Genomic DNA, 12,189 nt, shown 5'->3' with positions numbered 1-12,189 from the left:
AACAATATAAGTTTATTATACACTAAGCTATATAAATATTTGCTTAGGTGTACTGTAAATGCATGGGTTTGTTGAAAACTGTAAAAAAAGTGTTCTTAGTAAATCTATTATTAGTAGTTTAATATTATATATACATAAAGTGAATCACTAACTTATTGAGTAATTTTTAAGCTGTTTTGACAAACTACTCTTACCTCACCAAAATAAAGTTCAATGTTACGTGTGTAAAATTCTAGTTTTGTTAACTCAAATAATGAAGTATTTGAAAATAGCGAAAATACTTATCTAAAGACTGAAAAATGTTAATAATAATAATTTTTTAAATATTTCCTAACTACAAACAACATAAATTAAAGTTTAATTAAAAAATTACGAGACAAACAAATAATATTATATAAATCAGTGATTTAAAACCAATTAAAACAAAATGCGCTTTCACAACAAATTATAAAAAATAATTTTAAGCTTTTTTACTGTACAAATTAAACTATAATTGTCAGTTCGACAATACGAACCAGATGAAAAATAGTTATATTTTATTTTTATTACCGCACTTGTCTTAAAAAGTGTGTATCTTTGAGAAAAAAATAAAAAAAAACAACTTCAGGTATTTTCATTTGAACGTTTAATTTTTAGGGTCAGTTTTAATTTTTTATTTTTAAAGAAATTTAAGAATATTTCATTTGTTATTTTTACAGTTCTAAAGTGTATCTAAGTATATTTTGTTTCATTTGAGTATTTAAATATATTTCAACAAAATTATTATTTTTTTAAACTTTACATTATATATTTTTTCAGTAGATGTTTTATTGAAATATGTTATTCTTATCTTAAATTAAATAACAAAAAATCGTTAATCAATTTTATTGTACATCTTCCTAAATTCATCATTATGACCTGTTTTATTATAAGTTTAAGGTCTATTTGTATCTAAATATGTTTTGTTCAGAACATTTTTTCAGGTTTTATCATAGACTTCTTAAAATATTTTTTTCAAGCATTCTAACTCAACTATATGGCATGTAACTTTCGAAAAATAGTTTTTGAAAAAATATATAGTGCGTCAGCTTCAGTTCTAAGGTTGCTTCTGATTGGCTAATACTTTGCTTGTTTCTATATTAAGTAATAAATTTTTTTTTTCTTATTTGAGTAAAGTGGGTTAAGGATAAGGATGTAGATGTTTATAATATTCTGCTGCATTATCACTACACCTTATTTTCATAATACTTCGAATGAAAAAAAAAATCTTGCAACTGCAGCAGACCAAAATTTACGATGTGCTTTAATTTATCAAATCAAGCGAACCTTTGATCAAAGGCTAACTGTCAGAAAACAATGTTTTAAATAGTTTTTGACACTTTAAACAACCCTTGACAAGATTAAGTGACAAATAAAACAAACAGTTTTGCACACCAATTATGAAAAGTCCGAAGCTGGTTTTTCTCATTCAAATATTTCTATGTCTTTAGTCTTTTTTTTTCATGTCATGTATTATTTCTAGTTTCTACTAAACTGATGACATTATATAAAAACTTTTATAAGTGAACGAAAACTATTTAGGCATTATAAATTACTTTTCAATATTAAATATTTCACTCTTAAGAATAATTTTTTTTTTGTGAATGGTTTTCTTATAGCTTTCTGTGCTTAAACAAGTAATACATTTGAACTAACACTGAAAGCTTAAAGACTTAATAAGCTTGTACAAAATCTAAAATGTTTTAGTTTAATATGACAAAAATTTTTTTTTGAATTTAAAGTAAATTCTAACAAATATACTTAAATAGTATGTTTAAAAGCCTTAATAGAGCTGTTTTTTATTTAGTAAACTTCAATCTTAACTAGCTGCATTACTTCTATATAATTTTTTATCTTTGTATAATTAAAAAATACTTAAAGAATTGCTCCTTGAATATATTTTGATGTATTAAAGCATAGTTATATAGGTAATATAGTATATTTAAATAAATACAAAATAACAACTTTTAGATAAAAGACAAACTAAGTGATAACAACCTCATAGAAAAGTTATTCCTAAATAAACTGTAAAAATATGTAATTAAGTCATTCAAAGTATTATAAAAACACTAACAAGTTGAACAGCTAGTAGACATATAACAATTTAAGTATTGAATTTAACAAATATTTTACTATTGATTGCAACAACTACTCGTAATTTTGATAAAAATTGTATTTACCGAAAAGATAAAGTACATCAACAAAACATCCGTTTATTTGTAGCAAAGTGCTGTTAATAACTAACAGGGATTAATAAGTATAACAAGAAGCTTTTAATAGAAGATTAATCAGTTAATTATTGATTGTACGACAATAACTAAACCGTTTAACATGCTCGTTATAATCGCAAAAAGCAGATTAGTTTTTGAATATTTTACTTAAAAATTTTCGGAGGTAGTTAATCTACCGAGTATTTACTTTAAATACTAATAGTTGTAATACTTATATTAATAAAACAACATAATTTCTTAGTATATCAAGCTATTTGTATTGGTATTTGATTGTGCGTACTGTAAATGAATGGGTTTATTGAAAACTATAAAAAAAAGTGTTCTTAGTACATTTATGATTACTAGTTTAATATTGATACAAATATAAAGGTAAACACTATTTTATTAAGTAAATTTGTTTTTTTAAACTTCTCTAATCTCACTAAAATAGAGTTTAATGTTGTTTTTATAAAAATGTAGTTTGAAAACAAGTAATATTAACTTAAGCAATTAGTATTTCAAAACTGAAAATATTTATCTAAACACTTGAAATTTTTTCAATCATTTTATTTGAAAATTAAACGTTTCTAACTGCAAATAACATCAACTAAAGTTTAATGAAACAAAAACCGGACAAAATATCTACTGAAACAGTGATTTAAAATTAATTAGAAACAAAGTGTGCTCTCGCATAAAATTTTAGGAAACTAATTTTGAGCTTTATTCAAATTAAATAAAAATTGTCGTTTCTACAATACGTCTGAAAAGAAAAGTAACTTGAGAACATGATTTTATTACCACACTTGTTTCCAAATGTATGTACCTTGAAGAAAAAAAAACAAGTTGACTTATTTTTATTTGAACGTTAAACTTTAATAGCCGTGATTTTTGAACTTTCTTTTAATATTTTAAAACTAAGCATGTTTTCATGTTTATTTTTGAAAGTTCTCTAAAATATCTGAATATATTTTGTTTTATTTGAGTACTTAATTATGTTTCTAACGAAGTTTATATTTTTAAATACTACATAATGTGTTCTTTTTCAATAGATTTTTGTTTAGTTTATGCATTTTTAACTTATAATTAAATGACATAAACCGACAATCAATGTTGTTTTATTTCTTCCTAACTTTATTATCATGACTTATTTAGTTTGTTGTTTAAAATTAAAAACTCTTATGAATATATTTTATTTCTGTATTTAGAACCAAGTTTAAATGTAAAAATTTTAAATTACAACAATTTACCACTGCAAGGTAATTTAAATAAAGTAAAAACGACCATGATAACTTGTGTTTTATAAACATAATAACCAGACATATTTATGCAAACGGTTAAGATAGCATACTGATTTAAAATATTTTAAAAAATAAAACTTTTTATTTTGTGTTTTATAAACATGTTAATGGAGCCTGTCCGTTTACCACATCCCTTGCTACTAAATTTAATTGTTTTGTAAACAGTTTCTCAAAAACACAAATGTTTGATTGACTTGCTCTACAAAAATAATGAATAAAAGTTTTTTTTTTTACAAATAAGCTGTTGTCTATATTGATGTATGTACTGCAACAACGAACTAGTTATTGTTTTAATGATTTGGTATGTTGGATAAATGTTAAAAACATTTTGTTTGACTTGGTGTACCAAAAATTCTGTAGTATTTGAAAATATGAAAGCATTAACAAAGTTTAACAAATAAACTTTTATCTTCCTATACTGATGTAACGCATAGTTTAACAACGAGCTACTTGTTATTTTATTGGATTGGTTTACTTAAAAATATTAAACAATATGTAAAAAAAAATATTCTACTTGTCAACAATTTGCGTTGTTATGAAAATAATTCTTTTGCTTTTTGATTTTCTGTATTTAGATAAAAATATAGTAACTAAAAGGCTGTAAGGAAGTATAACAAGAAACAAGATTTACTTAACAAATATAAATTAAAAACATAACCTAACTATAATTTTACAAAGTTCTTGACTACTTAAATAATAATTTAATAACCAATGTAGTTAAAGCTTAGTAAAGTTTAACAAAACCATAATACATACTTGTCATTATTTATCTTTAAGTTATGTAAAGTAGTAAAAAAAAATTAGAAACAATAGTTTTGAAAATTAATTTATATTTTAGTAAAAAATTGGTTAGCTACTATATATATATATCACTTAAGGTAACCAAGAAAACTTATTATTACATTTAACTGTGTCTTTTTATGTAATTGTATTTACTTCAATAAAGTAGCGCAAACGTTAAAAATACTTTGCAACCACGAAAACTACTTAGAGTTTTCAAAACAAAATTACCAGACACAAACGCTGGATCAGATAAGGAGGACTTATTATAAAATAATTGCATATATGTGCGGGCTCCCACACGCATCAATCTCGGTATAAAGTGCTCCTTATCAGATGTTAGGATGTAATTATATGAATTTTTCACCAAGCAACAAAAACAAGCGGGTTTTTATATTCCTTATCTGATGGTGCGGCGACGTTCCTACGTTTATTACGGAGTTAGCTTTAATTAACATGCCAGCAGGTAAGTTGTGACCAGATACATCAATTCATCAAGTGTTGTTTACTGTGTTGTGTGAGAAAACTTTTTAAACAGTTAAAAAAAACTTAAATTTGTGCTTCTAATCAAAATATTTTATGTAAGTTGAAAATATAAAATTTTTCAATACTAGAAAAATATTGTTTTTTAAACAAGTCCTTGTGAATAAGATTTTAGTTTAAAGACTTTAAAGCTTTTCTTTTATTAATATTCAGATACAAAAAGTGTTTCCTGTGTTGTGTAAAAAAATTGAACTGTTTGAAAGATTTTAACAAAACTAAAGTACTAAATGCTGAAGTTTGCGGTCCTAATCAAGTCATTTTGTATAAGTTGGTAAAATTTAGACCTTTCAACACTTAAAGCTATTATTTTTTGAGATCTTCAGACAAATTGAATAACCACTTTAAGATTTAAGAAATATTACTTTATTTGTGTAAATTTTAGTGATTTTAACTTTAAAATTTTTGTTTTTTTTAATTTAAGTAAGTTTACTTTTGTAGTATTTTTATAAGCATTTAGTCTATAGATATGTATATATATATATATATATATATATATATATATATATATATACTTTCTACATATAACATACAACATTTTTTATCAAAAGTTTTACAAGATTTTTTTTTTCAGACTACACATTATTTAATTTAAACTACCACTATGAAATTAATTATTTTGGTGTTTAAGTTGTTTAAAAATTTTTGTGTTCATAATATTTATAAACGTTTTTTATAGTTTTATTAGCCTTAAAAAAATTGTTTATTTATTTCAGATACAAAAAGAATACTTGTGTTTGTTGTTCAATAAACTGCTACCTTACTCTTGGAAAACCAAAGTTGTACTTGTTTAATTGATTTATAAACTAAGTGTTTTTTAAATATACAATAAAAAAAAGCTAGAACTTGTTTATGTTTTCTTGACAGATTTATACGTACAATGTGTAAACAACTAAATGCAAAATTAAGTTGCGTAGGACTGCAATCAACTTGGTGTGGAGCTTGAAATGGTAGACACCAGTGGCGTAGCGTGGTATTTTGGTCAGGGGGTGCGCAATTTTTTTTCTAAAAAATCCTCTGAATTAAAACTTTTGTAACTAGCTATAAAAAAACTTTTTATAAGTGATATAATTGAAATAGATTTATTAAATAAAGTAAGTTCGTTAACTGTTTTAAGAAACATTTATATATTACAAAATTAAGAAATTAAATAAAAGTATAAATTTCATTAGAATTACTTATACTTGCAAAAATGTAAACTTACTATATAAAAATTGTTTTTATTACTTAAAGTAAAGTTTATATCTTTAAAATTTTTTTTATTCAATAAAACGAAAGTATCTGTTTTATTTACGAAAAAATATCAATTTCTTTAATATACAATAAACAGTGATAACAACGCCTCATTGCAAATAATTTTAATAAAGTTACACAGAAGTTAAAATAGACCAACTTTATAACTATTTTTACAGTTTATTACAAATTTGTAAAAAAGTTAAAAGTATACTTTTTAAATTTAGTTCATTTGATTGTATTTCTTTAAAATATAAATCACAAACAAAGTTTATTTCTCATAGGCCGACACGCTTATCTTGTACTTTTACAAAAATAAAGTTCAGAAAACTAGCAGTAGTCTAAACAATGTAGCATAAAAAATAATTTGTAAAATGGTTTAATTTTTCTTTAAGCGTGACGTATTTTTGTAAACTTTTTATAGAAAAATAATCTGCCATAAGGTTATACTACAGCGGTGCGCTATATTAATTGCGTGGTTTTTGAGTCTAAATTCTTATGTAGTTAATGAACTTATAAAATTTTTCCTTATGGAGTTTTTCATCATTATCGGTGCGCATTTGCAATTACGCACCGAATCAGTATATTGAGTAATAACATGTACTTTCCTAACTTGTAACTAATTGGTATTCAAAATTTCGTTTAACTTTTTGAATACTAGATAAACATAGTTGAAAAAAGGCAAGTTAACCAGAAAAAATAAACTATAAAGGATTAAGATATTACATTCTTTTTTTTACATTTTTCTTTTTTTGGGTGGCACGCATGCGCCAGTGTCCCTCCCCACGCTACGCCCCTGGTAGACACCAAAGTGTTAACAAGAAATATTTAGTAATCTTAATTTACTATTAGTTGTATCACAAGATAGAAAGCATACTATCAAATTCAAGCTATATTAATCATAATTACTACATTAAAATGATTTACTTGTTTGTAGGTTTTATAATTGTCCATTAAGTAAGGCGTGTTTAATATATGGTTCAGTTTTGTCGAAAATATATTACAATGATAAAATACTATACACATGTTAATTATGATAAAGCAGTTCAGTAACATATAAAATTAATTTAATTTTTTTTAATAAATGAAAAAAGTAGTTATTGAACACCAACTATGTATCTAAATAAACTGTTTTTCAAATATCTTATAGTTATTCAAAGTTTTTATTCTGTCTTTTGAATTGTTTTTATAAATTTGAAAAGATTTTATACCCTTTTGAATTATTTAAAGATTATAGAATTTAGTTAGTAATTAAAATTACAACATTCTTATATCGAAAAAAGTATTATACGAAAGAAAAAAATATTAAACTTAACGTAAGTTTAATAAAGCCTAAAGTTTCTTTTAACTAACTCAAAAGTGTGTATGGTACTGTTCTAATTAGTTTAAAAGTACTTTTTATTTTAGATTTTGCTAGTTGAAACATAAAAATAATTGTTAATGACTTTCTAAACTAAAACTTATTAAAAAGCTTACGCTTTTGAACGTGTATCTCCTATTAACCATTTAAGCTTTGTCCGTCTTTGTAATTGTACTTAAAATTAATCGCTATGAGGCAAACGAAAGATATGTAACGTATAAAAAGTAGAAGTCAACTATCATTTTAATACTTGAATTTAGAACTATTGTTACTAACAGGTTGTATCGATAAAAGATTTTAAAGTTGTTGTTTTCTATGGCGTGTTTAAAGTTTATAAAAATGACAATATTAAGAAAAAAAAAGTATCATTTATACACCTTTTTCAACAGCTTTAAGTTAAAAAGAACTTTTTGAATATTCAAATGTTTGAAATTTGTTCATAGAATTTTAGCGTTGTACTCAGTTTAGTGAAAAATATTTTTGATTTGTAAAACTAATAATGAGTTTATTGATTTGAGTATAATTAATACTATTTTTAATTTTAATGAACCACTTTAATTTTTTCTCACGTTTGTCAAATATTGACTGTTTACTAAATCACAGCTGTTGAAATTTGAAATTTACCATGCCAAAAATAACCCGCAAAAATATTCAAACAAACCAAAACTTAGCTGTTGATTTAAGTTTCAAAATTTGTAATAATGAAACATACAAAGTTTTTCTAAGCATGATAGGTTAATAACAAAATAATAACTTTCAATTATTAGTTTTTGACAAACTGATTTTTAAACGTATTTCTAGATTAATAGAAAAACAATTAATTAATTTAAACAATTAATATAATGTTAAACTTGTACTTAGCAAAACTTTTTTTTTCACGAGAAAGACCAGTAATATATCGAGATAGAAAGTATTTATGTTCTATGAAACATACTATTAAATTGATTAAAAATGCTTTTTGTAATAATTATACTAATGTAGTATTTTTACATTTTAATAATAATCTTTATGGTTTTAAAATAACTTAAAAATTGGTATTTATGATAATATTTGAAATAATGTTTCTTTTCGCTAGTAGGAACAACTATAATGCAAAAAAATATTTTCTACTTATTTTCTAATTTTAACTAATAAATCTACTTTTGTAATGCTAAATATATTAAAATATTATTTTAAAAAAGAATTAAAATTAAAATAAAAAACTTATAATGATTAGATAAGGTTTACATACTTTTAAGCAATATGTTATTAAATCTTTTGAAGTTATTTGTTAAGCATTAAAAGATATATAAAAACAAAACTTTGGAAAATGTTTTAAGTTTTTTTAACAATCACTAAAGGTAGTTTTTAAAGTAGTATTATTTTGTATACAAACTAAATATTTTTTTTTAAGTAATCTTTCAAGTTGATTAATCGTTTAAGTAGTCGTTTAACTTTGATCAGTAGCGAGACGTCAAAAAAAATGTTTTTAAACAAAGTTTTGACACTTTATAAATTAATTATAGTATTAGTTTGACTAAAAACATGAAAACTAGTTTTAAGATCATTAACCATTTGTTATTTTGTTTTTCTTTTGTATCACTTTGCACTTCAAAACTCTTTACTTTTTCAATAAACTTAACTTTGATATAGCTTGTAAAAATTTTTGTTTTTCAAGTAGTTGGACAAAAAATTTTTAAAGGTTTTAAAAAATAGCTAAACTGTACATGCTTTGTTCTTATTAAACCTTAAAAAAACATATTTTTTAAGTTTTATAATTTGTAGTTTTATATCTGAAATTGAAATAGGTAAAAACAAAATGGTATGCATTAATAATTTAGTGAATGAATTACTTAAAATTAGAAAAAAAAAGATTAAAATTTTGACTGATTTGTTAAAATAAGGCAAAACAAACAAGTTAAAGTTATGATATTTAAAGTGTATAATACTTTCAAATTTAATAAAGTTTCAATTAGGAAGTAAACTGAAAGAAGAGAATTACAAAGAAGGCCACCCTGCAAAAGAGAATTAGGTAAAAAAAACACTAGTAACATGCACTACTACAGGGGGTAATATTATTAACTTATCCCTAAAACGTTTTCAATTGTTTTACTTTTTCAGTTGTTTGTTTAAGAATAGTATTTTTAAATAGTCAGTTTCCTGAAACTAAGAAAAAGAGAAACTTGTTAAGTTATACACCCTAGTTAAGTATAATAAAACGCTACTTTACAAAAATATTTAAAAGTTTGCATTACAAGATTAATTTAAAAGTAGTAAAATAGTAAATTGTGGCTATTTATGAATGAAAATCTCATAACTTTGTTGGTTTTATTTAATTTTCGTTGTTTGTAATTCCCAGTCTTAATTATAACTAAAATAATTACGAAATACAGCGCAAAGTATTTATGAAATTATAAAAATAATACTATATGTAAATACTTTTATGTAAAAATCCATTTATGATTTATTTCTACTTTTTGAGTTCGTTAAGCACTAAAATAACACTGTGCACAACTTGCTACTGTGATCGCGTATTGTGTATTGACAAAACAATCTGTCAAACTTTGCAAACAAATCTTCACACACAAAAAATCGCTTTGCAAAGATAAGAAAAAAAAAACTTCTTAACAACTACCTGCGGTTGTTTTCGTAGGATGTTTGCAGATCGCTAAACAAATTTCAAACTTCTGTGATATTTACACACACTGAAGATATTTACACACATTAACAATACACGTGCTCTGTACATGACTTTTGATGAAAACTAAACATTCGCAGTATTTTAATAAAGTATCGCTGTTGTAAAGTTCTAGGATGTTAAGAATTTTTTTTGTTCTGTTTAATCGGTTTTTTAATTATATGCTAGTTAGTTTTATTTTAAACATTAGCTGTAAGACCTTCAAAATGGTTTTACTAAAACTAAGTTTTTAAACCTGTCATAATTTTTGTTCAATTTGTGCATAACATTGTAATAACCCTTTGCAGTTGTCAAATTTTAGAATGTAGAACTTTTATAAGGAAATAAATTATTTCGTTATTATAAGTATGATTGATTTTAGATTTGTTAGTCGCTTAGCTTAGTTCTAGATATTAGTTATAAGACATTCAATTAATATTTTTATTAAAACTTTGTTTCTAAACTCACTGTATTTCTATTCAATTTGGTTTTACTTTTATTAAAACGGTTTTTTAAATGTAAAACTTTCAATCAAACTTAACCTCATCCAATTATTAACTTATTAACGAAATATTCATAGCAGTCAAAGCGTCCAAACTCGCGAAAGTGGGTTAACCGAGGCGGCGGGCAATTAAAACTAATAACTTCTAATGATATTTTGACTTAATCCCCCGTACAGGAGACTGCAACCTAGTGTTTACAAAACCAGATAAAGTCGAAACATGAGATAAATAGAAATTAGCGGAGGAATTCCAGATATTCATGGGCTTCTGCTTATTTTTTTTTTGTTAGCCTTAATGACCTAAAAATTCTAATCGCAGCAGCCTTTAGCTTTTTTTTTTAGAACAAGAAAAAGTTTTGTTCGAACGTAGAAAGAAGCATTTTAGAGGTAGGTGTTAATCTACGGTGCTTAAAAGTAGTGTGGAGATTAAAAGTGTTAGTTAATTTTATGTAGCATAGTAGGTTGATTGTGCATAATTATGCGTGAGCTGCTGTAGGTGTTAATAATAGCAGAACTGATAGTGACAAACTAGCTAGTTATATGTAAAATAATTTCACAACAGATCAAGTCTAAAACAATGAACAAGGGTTTAACATTTAAAGGTTTATGCTTAATACTTAATTAAGTGTTTATGCTTAATACTTTTTTAAACCATAACAAACTTGGTTTGTTTTCTATCATTCAATAATCTAATAGTAATTTTTTGTGCAACTCTGTACTGGGTATTAAAAGCATTAAATTGCAAAAATACATTACTAACTTAGCAAAACTTGTGTTATTGCAACTTAACCACTTGATTTTCTTTTGTTTACATCTGCTTGTCACAACAAGTTTTTAAATTAGGTAGTAAAAGCCAATAAAACTTGATTTAAAAAAAGCAAAATGCAAAAACTGTTCATAAAAATTTAGGTAGTATAACAAAAAACAACATTAAGAAGCAGTTCAAGTGTACAAAAAAAGTAAATGGACTGTTTAAGATACTTAGTTACTTCATTACTATTATAAGCTAGCATTACATAATGTTTACGATAGCTTGTCGTTGTGGTTTAGGTTAATCCTTGTTATAACCAATTATCAACAATTAATACGACTTTAAACTTAAACGATAGAATAAGTGTATGTAGATTGACACATAATGTTGTTGAAACTATTGTATCCGAGAAAAACTTTTAGTGTTTATTTTTTCAATCATAAAATTGTTTTTGATATTTATTTAAATTTAATTGTATTTTTTGTAAGTTTAAAAAAATATTTTTTTTACAATTTTAATTTTAGCGTAACTTAATAGAGTTTAAGCAAAATATAATGAATTATTAATTAGTTTTAATGTATAGTTATAAATACATAATTGTTAACAATTTAATCAACTTTTAAGCTTTAAACAAATAGTTTAATAAAATCACATTTTCAAAAAGTTAGTTTGTACTTTTGTCAAATTTAAACCAGTTTTTACATAATATGTATCTTTTAAAAAATTGATAAGACCCTTCATAAGATTTTTTATAAGAAAAAAATAGTTATTTATAAACAAAATGTTTGTTTATTTTCATTTTCAAGCCTATTTCAAACAAGTGAAACCAAATAATAATTTA

Source organism: Thalia democratica, chromosome 2 (genome assembly GCF_965202585.1).
Source record: "Thalia democratica chromosome 2, ktThaDemo2.hap1.1, whole genome shotgun sequence".
In the NCBI taxonomy this organism is placed as follows: domain Eukaryota; kingdom Metazoa; phylum Chordata; class Thaliacea; order Salpida; family Salpidae; genus Thalia; species Thalia democratica.
The sequence above is the reverse complement of the archived record's forward strand: the minus strand, read 5'-3'. Positions refer to the sequence as shown.